This window comes from Phascolarctos cinereus, unplaced genomic scaffold (genome assembly GCF_003287225.1).
Source record: "Phascolarctos cinereus isolate Bilbo 61053 unplaced genomic scaffold, phaCin_HiC Scaffold_4;HRSCAF=312, whole genome shotgun sequence".
NCBI lineage: Eukaryota > Metazoa > Chordata > Mammalia > Diprotodontia > Phascolarctidae > Phascolarctos > Phascolarctos cinereus.
In genome coordinates, this window is record NW_027555847.1 from 457,112,245 (window position 1) to 457,118,244 (window position 6,000).

The following is a 6,000-nucleotide window of genomic DNA, read 5'->3' on the forward strand; positions in this document are numbered from 1 at the left end:
AATAATTTTAATAGGAACCATATCTTACTCATGATTCTGTCCACCTGTTGTAACTATAATTAAATAAAATATCATTGATGAATTGAATTTAATAGATTATTAATAAAGTTAGGAATGTTTGATATATATCTCAAACCACTAAGGAGGCAACTATCACTTTCTTCCATAGAAATCCCTTTGGTATGACTGTCAGAAACAGACTACTAAACTGACAGACAATTAGTTCAAGCCAACATAAAAAGGCTTATGTTATCATGTAATTCAAAAACAGATACTATAGTTTCTATGCCATGATATACAGGCATTTTTCTAAAGAGAATCAGACCTGAAAATTGTTTTTAAAAATCGTTCTATTGTTTGCAGAAGTCAATAATGTACTTTTATAAATGACCACAAGAGGTCCCTATTTTCCTAAAAATAAAGCAAAGTTGTTTGAAAACTGTAGAAAATTAATGTTGATCTTTGAATCATAAATTTAAACAACCTTATAGTTGAAGACAATAATAGCAATTCGTATCTTAACTAATTTGATGGTTTTTGCCAATAAGAGATAGAGATACTATGAGATACTGTTTTTCTTTTTAAAAGGGGACCATTAGCTTAGCAAAACCTGTGACCAGACAAACCTTAATCATGCACTGTCCTTCTTTGAAAATAAAGCTTCTGACTCATCAGTAGAAAACTCCCTTTGAGCTATTTCCATTGGTGGTAGATTTTCAATTATCTATTTTGCTCTATTCCCAATGTGACCAACAATATTAATAATATCTTACATTTAGATAATACTTTAGAGAGACAATACAACATGACACAGTGGATAAAGAGCTAGCCTCAAAGCCAGGAGTAGTCAGTCAGTCATTAAACAGCTATTAAGTGCCTACTATGTGCCAGGCACTAGCCTAAGTACTGAGGATGCAAAGAAAAGTAAAAGACATTCCCTGCTCTCTAGTAACTCACAATTTAATGGAGGAGACAAGATGAAAGTAACTAGGTTGATCTTGATTTGAGTTCTTCTGACACAGTGACAATGTAACCCCATGGTGGTTCTTTCACCTTTTAGCTCTCTGGGCAACTCTCTAAGATCACAAGTTGTAGATAAAGTGTCAACTTGTAGTGGTAAAGGGAGTTTCCTAAAACAACAAAATCACAGCTCCTATCTTCATTCTTATCCCTATCATTCAATCCTGCCAAAAACCATATGAGTTATATAGTACTCATCTGTACATAAGCCTGGATTATCAGGGATGACACTAATCAACTGTGTGAATTTCTGGACCAATCTGACAAGATTACAAAGCAGAGAGCTTTGAAAAAAGGGTAGCTCCAATGTCTATGCGCTTTATCAACTTGTTGAAAGAAGTACAGAATTCTTCTGAGCTCTATAAATGAGCCTGCAACCAAGAAAATTGACAACTGAGAGTTAAAGTGGATGAACTCTTATAGGAAGAGCTGCCTTTTCCTCCAGCCCCTAAAAGGATTGTAAAAAGACTTAACCTTTCTTGTTCTGTGCCATTGGAGTAGGAGTGTGCAGCGGGTAAATATTTGGATCTTGCCAACTCTACTTTTGCCATGACTTGCTCAGATGGCATAGATTGAAAACAAATTAAAAGTATTTGTGCAGCACTCCTGCACAATGGTTTTATCTTCTAGGGGAATGGAATGGGTTATTTGTGGGCTTTATGCTTTCATGTTTTTAAATATTCCTGTGAGCCCTTTGCAGCTCACATGTTTTCTGTAATGGAAAAACTAAAGATTTTTCAATACCCAATATCCATATTGTACATTTAGTGCCAGTGTCTTAGTTGAGGACCCTGTTAACATACATTTGAGGAAACTTAGACACAGACAATATCTAATCTTTATTTGGGGGATGTTCCCCATAGCAAAATGCCATGGTAGGCAAAAACCAAAGAGATAAACTGTACCTCTTTGATCAGACCCCCAGATACAAACTAAGTCCATATGAGCAGAGACTCTTAGGGGAAATTGAGGTATGGGGTATCTGTAAAATAAATATTAAATATTTATAATGCCTACTTCACAGGGTTGTTGAGAAGATAAGATAATTATGTAAAGTGCTCAGAAAATGTTGAAGTACTATATAAGTGTCATTGAATATGATGACAATGGCAGTGGTGATGGCAAATTTACCCATAATCATAAACAGTTCAGTAAACCTAGATTAACATACAATTATAATAAAAAGAGATGTTAATTTTAGGGAGTAGAACTATAAGATTGAAGCCATAGATAAATCTATTTGTAACTTAAACAATTTGTGTTACTTATTCAGCTCAGGAAAAGTTTCATGGAGGAAATGATGAAATAAAGTAGAGGATATCATATCTTCCACTGTCTAAATCAGGGGGAAATGACAACTAGATATAGCACTTTCTTGGTCATGCCTCCTAAAGGTGTCACCAAGTAAGTCAGGATGCTAGAGATGAATGCCTCCACATTTGGACAGAAATTCAGATTTACTCTTCCCTTATCTTCCATCTGCAGTTTTGCATTGACCTTGAGGTTGAGGTAAGGGCTTTCTTTGACTCACAAGCCTACCCCTCCCACATTTACACTTAGAGAAAGAAGAAATGAAGCCTTAGAAGCCAAAACGGCAGAAGTTGATGTCCCACAGAAGTGGAGGGAGGCACTCCAAGAAGTTGTGGATGAATTTCTTTGGACAAATGAGTCAGCAGTAGTGGCTGAGCAGCTAACTGGCTGAACTAAGCAATGAGGCAGGCATCTGCCCTAACATTCCTTGTGCATGATTCAACTACACTATCTTGGCCCCAGAGCTCTTGCGTCCAGTCCTCATGGCAACAGCCCCGTCCACAAATTAAGTCTCTCTGGCTCCTGAGGCTTCTTTTCTTCTTCTTCCCACAAATCCAAGTGTAAGAGGGGCAAATGTGTGAGTCAAACTACCTTTATTGGCCCCAAGGTCAGGGAAAGCTCCCTGGTGAGGGCAAGGAGGGGGACAAGGAAGAGGATACTGGAAAATCTCTGCCTAAATCATAAGTCATACATCTCTAGCATCTTAATCTCCTTAATAATGCCTGCATGGTCAGGATGTAATCCAATCTATTGACTATCTATTCTACTTTTATGTCACCAGCACATTTTATAAGCAAGCCATCTATGTTTTTATCCAAGTCATTCACTCATAAACATCCTAATCATTGCAGGGCCAAGAAGATGTCCCTGCAGCCCTACAGAATCACTGAGGGCTGCTTTCTGGCATCTGGATATTCAACCAGTTCTGAATCCACTATCATCTAGTTATCATCTAGTCCATGCTTCACCTTCTTGTCCTCAAGAATACCATGTCAAAATGCTTGCTTTAAAATCTGTTCTCCAAAACTCTAACAACCAATAAATCAACAAGAATTTATTAAATACCTACTATGTGCCATGTACTGTGTTCTAGGTGCCAGATAAACAAGGAAAAAAGCAAAAGAGCCCCTGTACTCAAGGAGTTTACCCTTGAACAGGGGATATAACAAACATATACAGGGACATACAAAATACAAAACAAACAGATATAAGGGGAGAAAGCATTAGTAACTGGGGGGAGACCAAAAAAGGTTGCATAGAGAAGGTGGTGCTTGAAGAGTATCTTGAAAAAATCCAGGGATTCCAAGAGGCAGAGATGAGGAGGAAGAACATTCCAGACAAGAGGAATAGCCAGCACAAAGAAAAATATACAGGAGATAGAGTGTCTTGTGTGGAGAATGACAAGAGGACTCTAGAGTGGTACAATCATAGAGTTCATGGAAGGAAATCATATGTAATAAGGTGGAAAACATTTAGAAGAGCTTCAGTTGTCAATCAGAAGAGTTTATATTTGATCCTAAAGGTATAAAGGAACACAGGAGTTTATGAAAGAGGCTGGAATTTGGGGCAATGAAAACTGACATGGTCACACCTGAACTTTGAAAAAATCACTTTGATAGCTATGTGGTATATGAATTGGAGAGGGAAGAGATTTATTCAGAGATACTGATTATGAGGATATTACAATAGTCTGGCTGGCTGTACACAGAAGGGAGCATATGCAAAAGATTTTTTAGAGGTAAAAATGATAAAAAAAAAAATTAGCAATTAATTAGATATGTGAGGTGAGAGTGAGGAATCAAAGAGAACACTGAGGTTTTGAATCTAAATGACTGAGAAGATGGTGGTATCCTTAACAGAAAAGGGAAGTTCAGAATAGGAGTGAAATTTAAGGGGTAGATAATGAGTTTTATTTTGAACATATTGAGTTTGAGGTACCTGTGGACAACCAATTTGAAATGTCCAATAGACAGAGTCTAGAGAGAAAAGGGAAAGGAAACAACCATTTATTAAGTACCCACTATGTGGCAGGTATGGTACTTCACTAATATTATCTCATTAGATCCTCACAATAACTCTGTGAGATCGATGCTATTATTGTTCACATTTTACAATAAGGAAACTGAGGCAGAGGTTAAGTGACTTGCCCAAAATCACACACAGCTAGTGTCTGGATTGGACCCATGTCTTCCTCACTCCAGGCCCATGTATTATTCCACTGTACCACCTAGAAGCTGCTAGAAGAAAAGGATCAAGATAGATCCTTGGGGTATACACACTGTTAATGGACATAACACAGATAGTGATCCAAAAAAGAATAACAGTATATCACATGCTCTGGGTGAACTTTCCAACTCCCATTCACATAAGTCAGGTCTCCAGATCATAGCTATTCTATCTCTTCTAAATGTCTATGGAATCTTTGAGGGATTGCAGTGTCAAGTCAAGTCAACAAATATTTATTAAGCACTTACTATGTACCAAGCACTATGCTAAGCCAAGGGTGTACCTTACTAATACTATAGCTCAAGAGCCCACAGTGGTATGCTTATCAATTGATATCAGTCAATGATCATTGAATTAGCTTTTACAAAGGAATACCTGCTTAGGTAATATAGTAAGAATTACACCAATCTGAATGGACTTCCTATGCAACAGCACTCCAAGTAGTTCATTAGCTTTCAAAGATATCTAAATTGATCCAGTATTTTTTTGCACTTAGTATAAACCCTATGTTTGAATGATTGACTCAGTGGAAACATGCAGACTTTATTCCCACTTATGGAGTAGTTGGTACATGAGTTGGACCTAGAAGAAGGATTTCAACAAGCAGCTATGTAAATGATATATAATCCAGATATAAAAGAGAGTCTATGTGAACTCACAGTGGTGATAGAAGACAAACGACCAGAGAAAACCTAGTAGTCAAGTTTGAATAGAACATAGAGTTTGTGGAGAGCAGAGCAAAGTAAGTCTGGAAAACTGATAAGAATCAGATTTCAGAGACTATGCATTTATATAACACCTACTATATGTCAGGCACTGTGCTAAGAAACACTTTTTTACAAATACCATCTAATTTATTCCTCACAACAACCCTGCAAGGTAGGTGCTATTGTTATTCCCATTTTAAAGTTGAGGAGACTGAGGCAAACAGAAGTTAAGTGACTTGTCCAAGGTCTCACAGCTAGAAAGTGCCTGAAGCTAGATTTAAACTTGTCATCTTGATTCCAGGCCCAGAGTTCTATCCACTGTGCCGCCAGTGCCTTTAAAGGGTTTGTAAAAAAAAAAAACTGTTGACAACCATTGCTCTGATACATACTAGTTATATCACTCTGGACAAGTCACTTAACCTCTCAGTATCCCCAGGTAATTAGAGTTACAGACCTCTTTGGGATCTGCACTGGTAGATTTCTGTACTGTAAGAAATTTCTACAGCAGAAGTTCCTTATACCAATTAAAAGCATAGATCTCAAATCTCCCTCCCCCCAAAAAAATTCTAGGCATTGAATATTTCTTGAATCAGGGAACTAATCTTATTTATGCATTAGGAAAAATATTGGCAGCTGCATAAAGGATGGTTTGGAGGAGAGACTAGAAATAAACAAGTTAGAGGATGATTACAATAGTCCTGGCAAATGGTGACAAGATAAGGTAGTGTTGGTGTGA